The 20,819-nt window shown below is 41.2% G+C and overlaps 1 long non-coding RNA gene across 1 annotated transcript; it reads right to left on the reverse strand.

Moving 5' to 3' along the window:
- Positions 1-739: 739 nt before the first annotated feature.
- On the reverse strand, positions 740-2,817 carry LOC147619286 (uncharacterized). Its single transcript, XR_015261900.1, has 5 exons — positions 2,213-2,817; positions 1,967-2,135; positions 1,619-1,726; positions 1,376-1,488; positions 740-1,244 (listed from the first exon to the last, which is right to left on the reverse strand). It is a non-coding gene; the product is annotated as an uncharacterized LOC147619286 (long non-coding RNA).
- Positions 2,818-20,819: the final 18,002 nt, after the last annotated feature.

Raw genomic sequence — 20,819 nt, forward strand, 5'->3', positions numbered from 1 at the left:
AAGTATAGTACAATACAGTACCTTGTTACTCCTTGTAGTGAAGTCATAAATTTTTTGTAAAGACATAATGCTATGTGCATGTAAGTGACTGACCAGTTAGTTTTTGGTATTCTACAGTGTCTTGTGTTAGAGTTTTTTTATCATGTAAGGTAGTAAATTATAGTACAATACAGTACCTTGTTAGGTAGTATAGTACCTTGTTAGGTAATTTGGTAGGTACAGTATCTTGTTAGGTAGTAAAGTACCTTATTAGGTACTACAATATCTTGACGGGTACTTTGGTAGGTACTACAGTACTTGAAGAGTACTACAGTACTTTGCTATACTAGTACCTTGTTAGGTACTATATTAAGTACTTTGTTAGGTACTAAAGTACTTTTCTAGGTACTATAGTACCTTGTTAGGTACTATATTAGGTACTTTGCTAGGTACTATAGAACCTTGTAAGGTCGTACATTGTTAGATAGCACAGTACTACAGTACTTTGCTAGGTACTACAGTACCTTGTTGGGTACTATATTAGGTAGTTTGTTAGGTACTATAGTACCTTGTAAGGTAGTACATTGTTAGGTAGCACAGTACCTTGTAAGCCATAGATCTAAATTAGACATTATGTTAGAACACCAATTAAACATTTGAAATTAAACACCATGATAAAACATCATATTATATTTTAAAACCAGAAAGTCATCATATTGTAATAGAATTTTGTAAACAGACAGTAACTTGTCATCATATTTCAATAGTACCAATAGTGGTTACAATAGTAATTTTGTAAACAAACAGTAGCAACAGTAATTGTTTTTGTTACAATTGTAAGGTATTAGTCACAATTCGGCTTGTCCATTTGGTATGCATATCTTTCTTGTTCTACAAAGTAATTAGCTACCAAACCCAAGATATCATCCTCTATGTCAAATATCAGATGTCCTTGAGAATAAGCCCTTGGACAGGGGTCTTTCATCCATCCTTCTAGCCAAAGAAGTACGGTATAGGGGTCTTGATTTATGAGTTGTGGATCAAAACCATGAATGACCAAACAGTTTTCATAGTCATTCTTCAGGGACTTATAGCGCTCATTGTCAAAACTAGGATTGTGTTTGTGGAATCAAACGTCGAGTGCTTTGCCCACACATTCTTCAGAATCTTTAGAAAAACTGGCTTCTTATAGACCTCTATGGGTGCATAAGGAATCTCAACAACTGTTTCCCACCACATCTCACATCCCTCCTGACCAAATATGTCTTCACATGGGAAAGCAAACATAAGATGATAATTAGGATGATAGTTTGGCATTATCAATGACTTGTAATGATACCAACAGCTTATTCAGCTTCAATATAGTACCTATAAAAAAACCAAACCGAAACATGACCTGTGGAAAGCATGCGCGCCAAGCATGTCGGCCAGGTTTTTCATTGTGTTGTTGCTCCAGATGATAATGTCACACATCCTTTAAAGTTTAAGAAGGAAGTCTGCTGCATCTCTCTGCACAACACAATAACGAAACTGATTGACCTCAACTATGTTGTAACAGCACTATAAGAAATTTCATGACAATGTGTATATCGAAAGCTTTTAAGAAGAACCCCATTCACATTAAGGACCACAAGCCTGCCTGTAGTTGCTACTAGCAATTCACGGATTATGCTTGTATAAGACTTTCTTCAAATTTTCTTCTTCCGCCCACCAAGGCGCTTTAATTGCAAGACACATTGGAATCATACTAGCAACAAAAAGATGAAACATGTTTAAATTGAATAAGAAGTAGAAGAGATGAAATTATACATAGCAAAATAAGACTTGTGATACACAATACAATCACCAAGTCCATTCATCAAAACCCAAGTATGGCTAGGAACAATGTTGCAATACAAATTGTGACCTCAACATGCATAAAATAAATAGGATAGGGTTCATATATTTTTGCAAGCATGGGGCTTAGGTTTTTGGTTCTGTGTAGCACCTTCATGTGCTTCTTCAGGATTCTTCTCATACTCCTCGTTTCCTTGTTCATCTTCTTCTTTCCTACTCTCATCTTCTTCGTCTTCTTCTTTCTTTCTCTCAACTTCCTGTTCTTCATGCATCTGTGTCACCAGCTTTCTTTGACTTTTTTATTTTTTCAGAGGTACGTTCTGTAAAGAAACATACTCTTTAGTAACATACCAGGCAGTAACAAGACCATGAAAACATATACAATCCACACACTCACCAATGCCAGCCACCTTGGAACCATGACACTTTAGTCCCCTCCCACCAAACAACTGTCTTAGAGGAGGAACTTCATCATTTCCAAATTTAAGGTCTACTAGAATAGACTCGTGTACTGGAGGAGTTTCATCATCCTCTACTTTAGCAATACCAGCAGCAGCAGCGGGCTTCTGTGAGATTTCTTCAGTACCAACAGCCTCTACACATTTAGCCTGTTTCTTAGACTCTTGTACTGGTGAAGCTTCATCATAATCTACTTCAATGTTGGTAGCGGTGGGCTTCTAAGAGATGTCTTCAGCACCTAAACCCTCTACACATTCAACCTGTTTACTTGACTCCCATATTGGAGGAGCTCCATCATCCTCTACTTCAACAATGCCAGCAGCAGCAGCAAGCTTCTTAGAGATATCTTCAGCACATAATCAAAAGCCCACCAATGCAGTTTAACTACAAACCCTTTGTATTATGTTGAAAAAAAAGATATTTGACACACCTTCCCCATAATTGATTTTCTTCAGTAACTCATCAAGATTGAGCAGGCCCTCCAAATCAGAATCAGTGTTATCAGCACCAACATGTGAGGATTCCTTCATTACTCCTTCACACTTAGAATGGATGTCATCCTTTGAAACATAAAACAATAATGTTGAACACTAAAAAGTAATCTAAGTTCATAGCAACTTAACTTGAGAAAAATACTTACTCTTCTCATGCTTTATGTATAACGGCATGCCCGAAACCCAGTTTTGGGCCACTACAAGTATACACTCCATACACCTAGCTTTCACACACACCTCTTTTGTGGTCACAATGCAGGCAAAATAGAATGGATTATAAAGATGGTGGCATGCAAACATGAAAGAGCCACCTATAAATGCTAATTCAAGTGACTCCCCACACCACCACAGGCAACACAATTTCCTCCAACATAGACCATCTTAGTTTCATGAACAACATGTGGGCGATGATATAACATGAACCTTTGTCCCTTCAAGGTATCAAAAATCATTGCTTTGATAAACTCAAACTAGGCCTCAGCCTCCTGCACTCAGCCCTTTAGAAAATCACACAACCTCTCCACATTAACACCAGAACACATTTAAAATACCAAGTCACCAATTTCAGGTTCTTAAACAATGGTGGATGATGAAAGTACCCAATCACCAATGGACCAATTTCAGGTACCTAAATAGTGGATTAAAGTACATTGATTAAAGTACCCTGATAAGCATACACCTACCTAGTCACCATGTTTAGGTGCTTTTGAAGTACCTAATACATATATACACTACCAATTGCCCATTTATAGGTACCTAAATAGTGGATTAAGGTGTCCTTATGAATTGTTGTAAACAATTTTAGGTACTTTGAAAGTACCCAATACATATTCAAAGTACCAATTTAAACAATTTTAGGTACTTTAGAAGTACCTAAAATTGGTACTTTAGGTACTTTAGAAGTACCCAATACATATTCAAAGTACCAATTTTAACAATTTTAGGTACTTTAGAAGTACATAATACATATTTGAAGTAACTAAACATTGGACTAAAGTACCCTGAGAAGACTAAACCTACCCAGTCACCATTTTACGGTACTTTTGAAGTATCTAATTCAGATTTAAAGTACTAATTTTAACAATTTTAGGTACTTTAGAAGTACATAATACATATTTGAAGTACCTAAACATTGGATTAAAGTATCTTGATAAGCTTAAACCTACCCAGTCACCATTTTATGGTACTTTTGAAGTACCTAATCCATATTTAAAGTACCAATTTTAACCATTTTAGGTACTTTAGAAGTACTTAATACATATTTGAAGTACCTAATAATTGGATTCACTTTCAAGATTTGTGATCTCTTGCATACCACTGAGATGTCAAAGGGATGCGTTTGCAACATTCAATATCAGCCTCCACCTCCTTGATCTCCGACTTTGGACGCGGAATGTGCTGCTTCAGTTTTTCAAGATGGACTTCAAATGATACAATTTCCTCTGACAGTTGTTTGTACATTGAAGCTGAACCCTCAAATCTGAGTAGGCAGCCCCTTTTTTCCTAAAGGGATGCCTTCACATCAGCATACATGTCCCTTACGAGTCTACACTTTTCTAGATGTCTATTGCCAATATCCTCCAACTCTCTAATATAGTCTGGTTTCAACAACGGAGGGTTCCAGTCATTATGATATTTTTGGCACCCTATAGTGTCTTGAAAACTTTACTGTGCCATCTGGCACCCCACCATGGGATGGTCCATTGGCCTTCCTCCAATTGTTCAGCTTCCTATCCAAACCCCCAGGATTTCTTCTGCACATGTTCAATACATTTTTCCCAAATCGCGCCCATGCAATTTTGTGTGTGGCTGGATCCTTCTTGGCTGCCTTACATTTCTCGTATTCATAGCAACGGGAAAAATTTGACATAATCTCTCCATTACATGGAACACACTGGTATACCTTATGATATAACAATCTATAATCATCTTTGAACTGGGGTTGTAGGTGGTTTAAGTAAACCTTCGCATTTGTCTTATACCTTTGCCGAAACACCATCCTGAGGAAGGTCAGACTAAGTCAGATCCCTAGCAACCTTGCCCTCCAAGCTCATCCCATACACTTGGTGAAGCTCTTCAGTAGTAAAACAAAACTTATTGAGCTATGGATATTCATCCATCATCATCTTCTCTATCATGCAGCAATGCCAAGATCAAATGATTAAACATTTCAACACTGACAAGGAAACATACTTGCAAAACCCTAATTGAAATAACATATATTTAACTTACTCTTGCTCTTGGTTGTAGACCGCTTCTCATCTGCCACTACTATGACATCAGTCGACTCCAGATAATCTCATACATTGTGCATCTCTGATTGATTTGTAGATTTGCTGCAAACCAGTGTCTTGACCTTCCCTGCCTTTGTTTTCTCCTGAACACATACTGGCTGTAGGGTGTCTAGGCAACCTCTCCACTAGCATCTTCTACTCTGGCCTTAGCTGTGCAGCTTCGCGTTGGAGTCCTCGTCATGGCAGTAAGAGAAATGGCATCATGCAACAAACAGAGAACAAACTCAAATGGCCTTAGCTCTGTTGCTCAGAATAGAGAAATAGCAGATAAGCGAGCCTAGAAACAAACAACTAGCTCCTACGTTGGAGTTTGAGTGCCATTTGCACGGGATGTCTAACTCATGATGGTCAATCGGATCTAGAGAATAAGTGCTCCTTTAATAATAAAAATAAGTGCTCCTTTTTAAGAATTAAAAAAAAAGCCCTTTCCAAGTACCCATCATGTAGAACCTAATTGGTAGTTAAAAGTGTACCACCTAACCATGCTTTCACCCATAAGCATAGGTTCCCCACATTGCGTTAAAGGATGTCTTCTATTGGTCCTCTGGTGCAATGGACACTTGATTGTAGCCTGAAAAACCATCTAAGAAGCTATAGGCTTCTTAAATGGACACTTGATTGTAGCCTGAAAAACCATCTAAGAAGCTATAGGCTTCTTCACCTGCCACACTGCCTGTTCTAATATATGCTCCGTATATGGTAATGGTAGTGGTCTTTCCTGGTAGCGTTGACCTTTTTGAGATCAACACACACTCTTAGCTTCCCATTCTTTTTGGCATGATCACAATCTATGTGCTCATTTCTATAGATCAAATCTATAGCTATGAGTTTATCAATTTCCTCCTTTACAATAGTTGCGCATTTAGGTTTCATCTGGTAAGTTTTTTGCCTAGATGGTCTTGATCCCTCCATGATAATAAGGATAGTGTGTTAAACCATCTTAGGTGGTACACCCTTCTTTTCAGTATACTTCTAAGAAAACCAATCCTTGAACTCTTTCAAGATAGCTATGAGCCCCTTTTCTTTCAGAAGCATTCAAGTCATTATTAGCAATGTAGAAAGGCTTGGGATCCTCCCCTAGCTCAGCAATTTCTACCTCTTTAACTTCTACTGGTCCATCATAAGACATGGAATGGCCATTCTCCTTCACTCTTTTGACCTTCAGTTGGACTACTCTCCTCTCATCAATGGTGTAATTTTTGAAATGGTCTGGCACTGGGTGTAGGTCTGGGGTGTAGGTCTGGCTCGCTGTCATCATTATCCTCTTTCCAATCCATCACCTTCCTTTCCTCTTGCTCGACTACAGCCAGAACCTTATTTCGTTTCCTTCATCTAGCCTTAGTAAGTTTAGGCAGATCAGGATCTTGAAGAGTAGTTTTCTCTTCTCATTTGCCTTCCAAGGTGATCTTACTCAACTCCTCACCCCAATTCTTATTAGAGAACTCATCGTACACCTTAGTGACCTTGAGATATCTTATCCACCACTGGGAATCCATGGGTTTAGTTCACCACCACGGCATTGCATTCAGCGATATACCTCTTTTGTTTCTGCCACTTCCTGAGGCATTGAGTATTGTTTGTGACCATCCGGTCCAATTACGTCTGTTCTTGAGGCTTGATCCTCTGTTTCCTCTTCCATGAGTTTCACATTAACCATGCACACTGAGGTAGTGGGAATGGTTCCCAATTAAACAACATACTTTGTCCCTTGGGTCGTGCGGGGGGGGGGGGGGGGGGGGGGGGAGGCACATCTATGGTGGCAAGTACATGCATCCAATTTTCACTATAGTCCGGAGGTGGTAGCATCCATCTATGGTTCTTTTGTAAGTGAAGGATCCTTCTACACATTTGTCTCATACTCCATCCTAGGGAATGGATGGATTGACAGTTTTTGGTTCTTTTGCAACAAGTGAAGGATCCTTCTACACATTTGTCTCATACTCCATCCTAGGGAATGGATGGATTGACAGTTTTTGATCTACCTCCACCTCGGGGGAGTCACTCATAAATATATAAGCATATTATGTGGTGGGTTCAATAGAAGGGATTTTTAAAATCCTTATTTTACACATTTTTTACATACATGATAAGTGTACCATTTAAAGGGGGTATTCTTAGGTTGAATAGAAAAAGGGTGTGTTTTATTCATGAAAATTTCATAGATAAAGGGGTCTTTAAAATAGGCCTTGAACGGACGTGATATAGAGGGTTTACATATAGTGAACCCCCTGAGGCCTCTGTAAACATCCTTGCCATTAAATCACTATGAGTCCCTTCCTCCGACTCTTCCAGAATTGGAGTAGGAACCTTCAACTTTCTTTCTCTTAGCAACTCATTCCATGGATACAATCTATCCCTATTCTTGTTAGCCCTCAATTTGGCTTCATGTTTGCGTTGACACTCCTCCACCAAGGACTTAGCTTCGTAAAGCTTTCTTATTTCCTCCTCCGCATTCGGATATTCTCCAACACCCTTGGGGGTTGCTGGTCTCTCTTTTTCCATTCCTTGTGCTTGCGCATCCAGTCTCAACAATAGGTTGCCTGCTTCCTCTGATTGGGTGGAGCCGGTGTCAATGGTATCTTCCTCAGATCCATCCTAAATTATGACCAAGGTGTCACCCTTGCTCACCTTTTTTTCTCCTCCTTCTCCTAGTCTTAGAAGTTGTAATACCTCCTAGTTTTTTACCTTTGTCCACCTTTTTCACTTGTGTGCATGTCAAGACATTTACTGGCATGATATTTCTAGGTTGCACGCTTATAGTCATAATTGTGGCACAGTTAGATGTAGAAGTGTTGCCATTGGTGTGATAAGGGCATTCCTTGATCAGATGATCAACACCACACTTAACACAAGAAAGAGTTGGCATGGTGTTTCTCTACACTGCTATCGACTGAGATTGACCAGTATTAGCTACATTTTTCAGAGGACACTTTGCTACTCGATGAGGTCCATTACAATGAGACCATTATATGGGTCCCCTTCTCATAGTTGAGTTTATCTCTTTTCCCTTCCATTGTACCGTGGTTTGAAACATTGGTATTGGTGTTCTATTTTGTAGGACATAATACTCTAGTGTGATCTCACGTGGTTTCTTGTAGTAGTCATTATTCACTTCTACTTTACGCATAGCTTCCCCATCTTCCAAGGGTTCTTCAATCAACACATGATTGATCTTGGCCTGTGGTGCCTGTGGTAGAATATGTGGCGGTAATGGAATCTTCATCTTGAACATTCCTCTTGGTAAATAGAATGCATTCGAATGTCGTGCCCTGCAGTCCCGCTGGGTTACATTGGTGGTGTTGCTAAAGCTAATGGTGCTCTAGGTGTTGGAAATTTTGCTAAGGGTGGGATCCTCAGGTATCTACACATGGAAGTATTGTGGTTCCCTAGTCTTTGACAATGAGCACAATAGATCAACTGTCTCAGTCTTAGGTGAGGACATTTAGTCTACAGACTGGGCACCAAATTTTCCAATGCTTCCCTCCCATCCCTGGTTTTTAGCTTCTTTAAGATGGCAGTATTGATTTCTTCAACTGTCATGTTGCTGCCAACTTGCTTGTTTTTAGGTCGTGTGTCTTGTGATGACTAGAGAATTGTGATATTTGTACTAGTGAAGCTGCCTTGGCATCTTCTGGTTATGGCAACTCAAGAATGTTATCTCCATACTCGATAGCCAACTTACAACAAGTATCCAGGTAGTGGGTCGAGCTAACACCAAGTAATCATGCATCTTATTATCTCATACACCTCTTTGGAAACATGGCAATAACATATCATTAGTTAGCCTTTCCCTCAATTTTCATCTTGAGTTAAGGTGCTTCAGCCGAGATACATAATCCCTCATGGATTCATTTTCTTTCTCCTTAATGTTATGGAGCTGAGCCACAGGACTCCATCTATCACCACTTCGAGCAAAGCTTGGTATGAACACATTCTTAAGCCGAGTGAAATTGACTTTCTCCTCAGGCTTTTAGGTTTGATACCAATGGTGGGTCTTCCCTTCGAAAGTTAGAAAAAAGGCATGTATCATCATCACATTGTTCACTGGCTGCGTTTTCACATGTTGACTCAAAGATCTCTAGGTTGGGTCCCCATCTCTTGAGAACTTTTGCATGAGTTTTGAAATGATGTGCAGCTTCATCGGTTTGGATTCAAGGGTAGTGCCGACTTCCCTAACCATACCTCTGCCCATTTGTGCATCCATATTCAACAAATCTACCCTTGTGGCCGTATTTAGATCTATGTGGGGATCCATTATTGGTTTTGGAGGAGCTATCTCACCTACCTAGACCTCATCCTCTGCCTGCATAGGTCCTTCTATCCAATCTAGGTCTATGGTTGGGTCCGTACAATTCCTCATCACATGGCTCATCTCATTAGCAAGCCTCACCCTACTTTTGTTGAATTAAGAGTTCCATGCTCTGTAAGAATGTGGGATTATTGATCATTTCATTTATCTCCTCCCATATGTAGAGCCGATCCTCTTCTCCTGTAGATGCCTTAGGTTGATCACCTACTTCTTCTTGCATTCCGAGATCTTCCTCTGCCTTGGTTTCCTCATGTATGGGATATAGGGTTGGTATCCCTCCTTCTATCATTCAAACCCCCATCTTATCTGTGGCATCTCTAGATGTTTCTACTTCCTTGCCACGTAATAGAAGTAAATTATCATTTTCCCTCCATTTTTTTTGCCATTGAATGCGTATCGAGCTCTTGTATTTTTAAGCTTAAAAGTTGCAATTGATTCTTAGCTTCAACCATCTTAATGTCAACTTCCACTTCCTGAGATGTGGGGAAGAATATATGATCTATCTTGATAGCAATCTCCTTGTCTCCCCTAACCCTAGGAGTAATTCCACACTAAGTCTCAAGGTGTTAGTGTTCATAGGGCCAGATGTTAGGGTTGTAGGTGTTAGGGCCAGATGTTAGAGTTGTAGGTGTTGTTAAGTCCAGTTTTGGACCATGGCTTGCACTCGTTCATGGAACCTTGTCTATAGATTGAGCTTCATCTTTTGTGCTAGGTTGGAGAGACCAAAGAATCCCTGGCCATATCAAATATTCCACTAGATTTCACAAGAGAAGTGTGTTTCCCTTCCTTTCCAAGTATGGAGAATCTTAGTCCTTCTTCCATGGATTTTTTTGCTACTAGTTTCTGGAGAGGTTAGATTTCTCCAAGCTACAACATTCAATCGAGTGATTGTTGAGCAACCTAAACAAACACTTTTATGGTAGGAAGATCTTGGGTGATTAGATGCACTGTCGTCAACAAGGGTAGGGTCATCTCTTGTAAGTTTTCCTAACCTCAAGTACATGAGAAAACAGTTCAACAGGCCAACTCACTACTCCAACTTTTATGCTCAGTTGTTTGTCAGACTGATGTTTCATGTCATGAATAGGTTCTCACATCATGATGATAAAAATTATTCTATGGAAAAGAATCAATAGCTATGCCTCTCAATGAGGAAAAAAGTGTTGGTCTCTATGATCCAAGTACAATCTTTTCCTTGATCTGACTATGGGACGTACGGGTTTGGTTAGATCAGTTCAGTTAGTTCAGACTTTTGACTACGTTAGAGAAAAGTTATCCTAGAGGAATTGCCCGTACTTTCCGGGCAAGGGAAGTTTTTTCGAGTTCGGTTTTGAAAGAGCCGATGGATTAGTCTCTTGTCTGGATATCCGTGGGCAAGGCCCCGAGTGTGGGACCCTGCCCTGCACAAGAAGTGCTACTTTCGCTACTAGCACCCCCAAATTCGTTGCGCAGCGAAAGTATGAATTTACACCTTATGTGTAAATATCAGCAACTTTAAATTTTGAGGTTCCTCCAATAAGAGAAAAGCTTCCACTTCTATAGGATCTGCCTCAATCCCATTTTTAGTACCACATGACCAAGTAGAGTTACCTTGTCCTAAGCTAAATGGCATTTGTTAGGGTTCAGTTGACCACCTAGATCATCCAGCCTCTTCAAAAAGAAAGCCAACTTCAATTTCTCACAATGGATCCATCTACTATTGTAGATTAAAAAATAAGCAATAATAAACACTTTGATGAAGGACCCCAGATAGGGCACAAACACCAGATTCATAAACCTTTGAAAGGTAGCATGAGCATTTGTAATCCCAAAGGGCATAACCCTGTAAGTAAAACACCCCCATGGGGTAATGAAAGTGGTTTTCCTCTGATCCTCTGGGGCAATTGAAATTTGAAAGTATCCTGAATATCCATCACAGATGCTTTATCTTTCATGCCCATAGCCACAGTATCTAGAATCTCATCTTGGAAAGGCAGTGGATAATGATCTCTCTTGGTTACAACATTCAAAGGCTTAAAATTAACACAAACTCTCCATTTCCCATTTTCTTTGGAGTGATTACTAATGGAGAATCCCATTCAAAATTATCAACTAGGAAGATAAACCCTACTTTCAACAGTTTATTCACCTCCTCTCTCAATACCTGTTGTTGCACAACTCCCAATATTCTCAATCTTTGCACAATTGTTTTAGCCTCTAGCTTTAATTGGATCTCATGTTGCACTGCACACTCCCATAACTTGTATATAAGAGGAAATGAAAAGGTCTAGATACTTTTGTAACATAGTTAAATACCCTTTCTTCTTAGCCTTAGCCGGATCCTTGGAAAGCATTTTCTATAAGACTCTTCCCTATTTGGATGTAATTTAACTTTGGTTGTTAGCTTCTCCCCTTCCTCTGCACACAATTGTACAACCCATACACATGAGGTCAGAATACGGTTCCAATAGTTGAACCTCCTTGCCATCATCCTCTGAGCTGTCTTCCTCTGTTTCTAAGTCCTCTGTGGAACTAGTTTCTTCATCTTCATCTTCTCTAGAATCAATTCTCTCCCCTTGGCCATGTCATATCTCACTTGTTTTCTTATATTTTTTCACCCAGGCATCCATGACTGGTAGATAATCCTTATCTCCTTTTACACACACTACATTAAGTTGACCCCCTTTTTTCTCTAACCCTAGAAACCCTTGTGCTGACCAGATTACTCCGTCCTAAGTTTAGGGAGGCACAACTACAAGAGTTGGGGCCAAGTCAAACTCGGTCCCTTCTGCAGGAGATCTCGCATTAAATCATACTCTTCCTCATGAGCCCCTAAAGGAAAATCTTGCATTCCAATACACCTTCTGGACCTACTTGATGAAAAACAGGTAGAGGGAGAGGAGACACACACACAAGAGAAAACCCTAATGTATTAGTCAAACCATAACCATAGAGGGAAGCCATGTCCCATCTCACACACAATGCATAAAGCCATAATCTAAAAGCTACAACACACTACTTGTGTTGTGTCCACACACAGTTAACCCTAGCTACTGTCCACACACTATGACCAACTGGACGTGGTCATTTATGTCTCACACATGCTACTACCTAACACGTATGACCAACTGGACGCGGTCATTTGTGTCTCACACATGCTACTACCTAACACGCTAACACATAGTGCAACTGGCACAAGCTAACATCGAGCTTGAATCTCAACAACTCCTCTCAAGCTCATGATATACTGCCATAGATGAAGATGTAGATGAGCTTGGGCTATCAAAGCTCTCAACACTCCCCCTCAAGCTCATCCCATGTACTCCCAACATAGTACAGAAGTACTCAAACTTCTCCCTACAAAGTGGCTTTGTAAAGATGTCGGGCCACCTGCTCTTCAGTCTTCACATACTACAAATCCACTGTACCATCCAACACTTTCTCTCTAACAAAATGATAGTGGACCTCTATATGTTTGGTCTGCACATGAAAGATTGGATTCTTGGCCAACTGTATGCTGCTCATGTTGTCACAATGAATGACAACCTTGCCATCAATAGGCTCACCCAAATCATCCAAGAGACTCTTTAACCATACTCCTTCACATGTAGCTATGGCTGCACCCCTGTATTCAGCCTCTATACTAGATAAAGCAATAGTAGGTTGCTTCTTACTGCTCCAACTCACCACTGCACTTCCAAATGTAAAGGCATAACCACTAGTAGACCTCCTGTCATATAAGCTACCTGCCCAATCTGCATCTGTGTAGCCATCCAAGCCTTTACAATGATCATAAAGAAAACCATAATGTGCAGTGGTCTTTACATAGCGCATAATGCGTCTCACTGCATCCAAATAAGGTTTTCTGGGGCTTTGCACAAATTGGCTTACTAGTCCCATAGCATAACTGAGATCCAGTCGTGTGATAGTCATGTAAATAAGACTGCCAACCATCTTTCTATACATAGATGGATCATCCAACTCTTCACGCAGCTTCACATTCTGCTCCAAAGGTGTACTCATTGGCTTACACCCTATCATCCCATATTTTGCCAACATATCCAATGCATATTAGTGTTGCACTAACCATGTCCCTGCATGGTCTTTGATCACTTCAATCCCAAGAAAATATCTCATATCACCCAGGTCTTTCATATCACCCAGGTCTTTCATATCAAACTGCCCACTCAATTCCTTCTTGACATGCATAATATCTATAGCATGATCTCCTGTGACAATCAAGTCATCCACATAGATGACAAGCAAGACAATCCCATAATGTGTTTTCTTCACATAGAGTGAAGAATCTGCTAAAGAAACCTGAACTCCAAGGGAGATAAGATATCGGCTTATCTTATCACTCCAAGCACGAGGTGCTTGCTTCAAACCATATAATGCTTTCTTTAACTTGCATACATGAGTGGGGTACCTCGGGTGTACATATCCTTCTGGCTGTGCCATATAAACTTCCTCTTGTAAATCACCATTTAGAAATGCATTTTTTCACATCCATTTGATGCATTTCCCAACCATTTGCTACAGCCATAGCAATGACTGCTCTCACTGTTCCCATCTTTGCAACTGGGCTAAATGTTTCATCATAGTGCAAGCCTTGGGTTTGTGCATAACCCTTAGCTACCAACCATGCTTTATGGCGCTCAATGGAACCATCTGATCTGCATTTCACCTTATAAACCCATTTGTGACCAATGACATTTTTGCCTTGTGGTAAGGCAACCAAATCCCAAGTTTCATTATGGACCAATGCGTCCATCTCAACATCCATCAATTGCCTTCTCCCATACATGCTTCCCAATAGCTTCTGTATAGCATGTAGGTTCCACATGCTTCACCAAAGAGGTCATATATGCATAATGCATAGCAAAGGCACGATATGTCAACCTGTAAACTGGATACCTGACCCTTTGGGATCTCCGTAATGCACGCGGATCACTCTAAACACCTGTCACTCTAGCATGTGGAGGCACATATATATCCTACCTTGCACACCTGGTGTGCGTAAAACTGGTATGCCAAGTTCCTCATCCAAACTTTATGAACTTGACGACTCATAACCTGTAATGCCAATTCCTTCAACCTTATTTTTTCCTTTATCCACAGCACTACTCCCAGTGCTCACACTCTCATGTCTCAAGCATTCTGACCATGGACGTATAGTGCTACTCTCAGACTCTGCTGGCCCAGACATAGAAATAGAACTTGTTTGTGGCAAGTTCACATACACATCAACATCAATGGAATCAATGACACCCTCATCCTTTGCCTTGTACCAACTAGCAAGTTCATCAAACACCACATCTCGTGAGATAATCCACTTGCCTAGTAAGTGGATTGTAACATTTATATGCCTTGCGATCCTCTGCATACCCAACAAAAATGCACTTTTCTACCTTAGGATCTAGTTTCTTCCTTCTCTTATCTGGCACATGCACATAAGCCATGCTACCAAACACTTTGAGGTGTTTAATGTCTGCCTAAAACCTGTAAGACGCATCTCTGGCGTACTTCCATGTATGGCAGCTGTGGGTGTCTTATTAAGTACATACACTGTTGTGGCACACAGTTCTACCCAATAATAGTCTAGCAAGCTCTTTTCATTGAGCATTGCCCTAGCCACATCACCAATGACTCTTTTTTTTCTCTCAGCAACACCATTTTGCTGAGGTGTGTACCTACAAGTTAGCTGCCTTCTTATGCCATTCTTTCTCAAGGGCTATATTGCTTCTCTGCAAAAGCTTTGAAGTCCATAAACTTTCCCAACACTTCACTCTTCTCTTTGAGAAAGTAAATCCAAGTCATTCTACTAAAATCATCAATGAATGTCACATAATACAAGCTGCCTTTAATGGATGGGTTTTGTGCAGGACCCCATACATCACTATGAACAATCTCAAGTGGCCTGCTACTCATGTTGCCTTCTTTAGGAAATGGCAACCTTGCTTGCTTTCCAAACTAGGAAGCATCAGACATGCATATTCCCATCATACTTGAATCTAGGAAGCCCACCAACAATGCCTCTTGCCTGCATGTTCTTTAACTTTTGTATGTTCACATATCCAATCCTTTTATGCCACATTTCAATGTCTTGTACCACATTTTGGCTTTTAGAGAACATAGCCAATTTCAACTCAGTAATCCTAGCATCCAACTTAAATAACTTGCCTTCTTTCTTGCCTTTGGCAATGACTCTACATCCATTTTTGAAATCCTCAACGAAGCAACCATGCTCGTTGAAACGAACTTGTAAACCTTGTTCAACCAACTGAGGACAAACTCTTTGTAATAGAAGGCACATACAAGACATCTAACATAGACTTCGTTTCACCATTGTGCATCACCAATGGTACACTCCCAACATGAGTGATAGCATGCTGGGAATCATCACATGTCTCCTTATATCCTTTCACATCCATTGGCTTCATATGTTCGAACCATTTGACATGACAAGTCATATGGTTTGATGCTCTAGAGTCCATACACCGTGTCATCATTGTCACCATGTGTCATCATAAATCCCACGACATGTTTCATGGCAAACAAGTGATTTGCACTACCATCATGAGTGCTTGATGCAAATTTTCCACCATTTGCATAATTTTTACCATGTGTAAAATTTCCACCATGTTGTGCTCTACCCCCTCTCAAATCATTTTGTTTGTGGTAACAGTCACATACCATATGACCAAGCTTTCCACAGTAATGGCATTCCACATTTTGCATAGATGCTTGTTGGCCTTGCCAAAGTCCTCTTCCATGAGAATCACCTCAACCTCTCTAAGGTGTATATCCATGACCACCTCTAGCACCATATGAAGGCTGAAAATTCTGTTGTGGTGACCTATCCTACCATCCATGACCATTATCACGACCTCGAGATGCAAATCTCCCCCTGCCTCTAAATTCCCTTTGTGAATAGAAAGCCTGATTCTTACCATGATCATCATGGATAGTAGATGCATCATGAAAGGAGTGACTGAGTTTGATTTCCTCAACAAGAAAGAGTGAAACCAACTCAAACCTATACTCCAAACAGAGATAGATGTATCAAAAGACTTGTACTCCTTGTCAAGACCACGCAAGGCAATGTCTACCAAATCATCATCAGGCATGGGGGCATTGATAGTTGCCAATGCATCTGCATACTTCTTTATCTCTTATACATAATCATGAATACTCCTTCCTTTTCGCTTCACATTATGAATTTGTTGTCTCAACTGAGACTTACGAGCACTAGTATCTATATCAAACAGCTTACCAAAGTATCCCATGTATCCTTGGGATTCTCAGTATCATGTATATGTATTAGTATATCATCCGAGATACATATAGACAAGTAATGCAAAACTTTGTATGCTCTCTCTGACCATTGTTTATGAGCTATAACTTGTTGTTGTGTAGGTTGTCGGGGTAGATCCGTGGCTCCGCACCTGTAACAAGATTCCAAAATCCTTTTTCTTTCAGAAAGCTTTTAATCCTGTACTTCCATGCCTAGAAGTCCTTTCTATCCAACTTCTCACCCACTGAAAGATCCTTGCCCCCTCCCGCAATGAATTTGGGGGTGCTACCAGGCAGAAGTAGCACTTCTTACGCGGGGTAGGGCTTCTCACTCGGGGCCTCTCCCACAGATATCATGACAAGAGACTAATCCCTTGGTTCTTCCAAAATCGAACCTAGGAAAAAACTTCCCTCACCTAGAAAGCACGAGCGATTCCTCCAGGATATTTTTGCTCTAACGTAGTCAGGGTCATTACTGGCCAAACTAATCTGACCAAACCTGTGAGTCACTTGGTCAGATCAAGGAAGAAATTTGCACCTAGATCATAGAAACCAACGCTTTTTTTCCCATCGAGAGGCACGACTATTGATTCTTTTTCCATAGAACAATTACTATCCAGGATTTACTTCATCTATCGTACTATAACAGAATTGAATCTCATTTTACGGATCCATCAGTCCAGCCTAACCCCATCGAGTCCCATGGGTTAGCCAACTGCCCATAGCAAACCGCCCAACCAATGTAGTGATGGGATCCAATTAAGAATTTGGTTAGGTTTTGTACCAGGTGTTAGGCAAAATTTTGCAAAGGTGTTTTGGGCTTGTGTACATATGGATGCATGGCATGCAAAAAAAGCTTTGCCTTGAATGCCCTGGCAGATGTACAGAGTGGGTGGTTTTATGTTTTTTAACGAGCTTTTGGTAATGCCTCCACGTGAAAATATTATGGGAACCCCAAATGTGATGATGGCTGGTCGATCGTGGACTAATTCTGGATGCAGTCTATGGCGCTCCATTTTTAACAAGCACGTGATGACAGTTGGTAGTACGTGAAGCTTAAAGGCCTTAATAAATACCATGTAATTTTATTTAAAAAGGTGGTGAAAGTGGAAACATCAACCAAAGAAAATGCAGTAGAAGCATGGTGGGCACGTGATTTCCAAATGCAGAGCGCTGATCTGGGACTTGCCCGATTCCACCAAGGAGTTTGTTTTCTTATGTGGTGGTTGCCGCCTTTGGATGCAGTGAGGGGTAGGTGTTGCTTTGGTTGGTTTTGATGCTGGCAGTTGCTGGTAGCGGCGGAGAGTTTGGAGATGTAGCTGTTCACAGCAGTGAAGCCGCTCGCTATTCTGACTGCAGTTTCGCCAAGCACAACGGAGACCTCAGCTGGTTTTTTTCGGGGGAGTTTTCTAGGTGTTTCTTGTAAGGCCTTGTCACTGGAGCTGATCAAGGTTGACGTAGCACAGAGAAGGTGTCATCAAAGTAGCAGTCGTCGCTGCAGCCAGATATGCGAGGAAACTCTGCCAAAATCTAGACCGTGCGTGATATCATTGCAGACCGGGTGAGGTAGAGGCGGCAGACGTGATGATGTTTACAGACTCTAACTGGTGATTGAAGGAATTTGAATATTGGGGATAAGGGGTTGTTCTTGTGTAGCCTCTTGTGGTTGTTATTTCATGGGTGTACGTTGTGGAGGATTGTGCTAGTAGCGCAGCATTGGTGTGTTGCTTTGTCAAGCCGCCAGCTGGAAGAGCTGCATTTCTTTTGTTTTTTTCTATGCCATGAGTGATTGGGCGGCACTGCAGGGGATGGTGGTCATGGCTATTGTAAATACATGATCGCTGCAGTTGTGTGGGCTTTCCTTAGAGTGTTTTTTTTTCTAGTATTGCTGCTGGTAGCAAGCAGAGCTGTGAAGTTTTGCAGGGCACTACTTTTCTCTCTTTCGTGATGATCAAACTGTTGTGGTTAGAAGAGGATCATTGTGCTGTTTTTTCTAGTGTGGGTGGTGTGGTGAATTGTGTGAGAAGTGTTCCAGCCAGTGTGCTAGTGGTGTCCCAGGCTCGTGGTGTTTTCAAGGCTGTTGGATGGACAGCTATAGAGGCAGGTGATTCCGTGTCCGGAATTTTCGACAGCTTTTTGGTGCCCCCACTCAGGAGAGCTCAGGTATTTTTCTTTGTCTACAAGGGTGTATGCCCAAGGAGTTGAAGGTTTTAGGGAAGGTGTTCTTGTTTTTTCCTGGATTTGAGGTGAAACTTGGGGAATAAAATGATGTCGTATCTAGAGTTTTTTGGTGGTCCTAATGAAGATGTAGCATATTTTCTTGAAAGGATGGAGGTTGCGTGCATAAGCAACCACATCAACGAGCCGGCACAGGTATTGCGGTTGCTGAATATATGTTTAAAAGGAGATGTGAGGGCATGGTTCAAAACTTTTGAAGAGTCATTAAGGGATGTTGAGCCACGCATTCCAATGACCGAGGATGGATTGAAGACTGCACTTTTGAACAGGTTCAAGAAGGTTAAGGATGCAGACAGAGTCTGGCATGAAGTGCAGGGGTTGACACAGGGTGAATTGGAGCCAATTGATGATTATGTGAAGAAATTCTCCTTGCTGTGGGAGACCTTGTGCAAGGCTTTGGGGGAGGATCAAGTGCCTCCGAACATGATGAAGAAGGATCGTTTTGTTGCAAGATTGAAGGGAGGCATTCGTTGGAAGGTTGAATTAAAGAAGCCCAAATCGTATGAGGATGCTGTAGAGATTGCCAAATCAAAGGATTGGAAGTTGCAACGGATGAATCAGCTGGGGATGGTTCCAGTGGTAGTGAGGCCTGAAATTAGAAGGGTAGAAGTGGTACCGATGAGAACCGTGCTGGAAAGAGTGCAACCGACAGAAACTCAAATGAATAATGCCACACCAGAGGGGACAAAGGTAGCACCTACAGCTGTTACAGCTTCTGATGAAGGGCTTCAACAAGACATGAGGCAAATAGTGGATTGTATGAAGAATCTGAGTTTGAAAATGATAAGGAACACACGTGGTGGTGGATGTGGCCGAGGCAGAGGTTATAATCAAGAAGGGGTTGAAGGTCAGACAGGCTATGGAAGTGGCCGTGGTTTTGGCAGGGGTAGACGGTTTATTCCTACATGTTGGAATTGTGGTGAATTGGAGCATATAAGTCCCGACTGTGATAAGCCGCCGCAAATGGGGGGTGATATGTATCCCTTACCCTCTCAGATTCCCAATAGGGCAAATGATTATGGAATTGAAATTAAAGGTGAAGTAGGGACCAGTGGCTTGACAAAATGAGGAGAAGGGTAAAACTAAGGTGGTGAACGTGGTCACCCTTGAGAAGACGAAGGAGACGGAAGCTGATGTAATGCCTTTGGGGAAACGGACGTCACAGGAAAGGGAAGGCAGGGATACTGCAGGGCCTAGCAAGAAGAAAGGTAAAGTGAAGGAAGGAGGGGATATAAAGGTCAAGCGGAAGCGAAAGTATCGTAGGAAGTTTCAAGTGACTGATTTTCCACTAGGGGTTGGGCAGGATAGCTACAATTTGCACAAGGACATGGCTGGAAGGAAAGCTAGTAATATTTCTTTTGGGCAATTGATGGAGTTAGCTCCCAAATTGAAACGTCATTGGAAAAGACTTGTGAACCCGAGAGAGAAGGAACCTGCCAGAGGGATAGTGACTGTTTTATCTGTTGAGGAGTTGCCTGATATATGTCCTGTGGTGGATGTATGGCACAAAGGGAAGAATTTGGGAGAAGCATATATAGATGGTGGTGCACAAATTTGTCTAATCACACTAGCAACTGTGGAGAGGCTTGGTCTTCATAATCCTGAAATGTCTGGTTTCCGTATTCGATTGGCCAATCACCAGAAGGTCAAATGCTTAGGTGTGATCAAGGGGTTAGAACTGCAGGCTTTTGATGTAAAGGTGCTTGTGGACTGTCATGTTATGCCAGTAGGAATGGGTGCATTCCCCATCATTTTGGGAAGACCATGGCTGAGAGCAGTGAAGGCTATTCAAGATTGGAGGAAAGGGGTCATTACTCTGTATGACAGGCGAGGAGATAGAAAGCAGTTTAATATGGATAATCAGAAGCCTGTTTGATGATGAAGGGGAAAATGAAACAGATTCAAGTGTTGATGATACGACTAGTAGCACTACTA

The sequence above is a fragment of the Cibotium barometz genome, chromosome 33 (assembly GCF_041138505.1).
Source record: "Cibotium barometz isolate CiBa-2024 chromosome 33, ASM4113850v1, whole genome shotgun sequence".
NCBI lineage: Eukaryota > Viridiplantae > Streptophyta > Polypodiopsida > Cyatheales > Cibotiaceae > Cibotium > Cibotium barometz.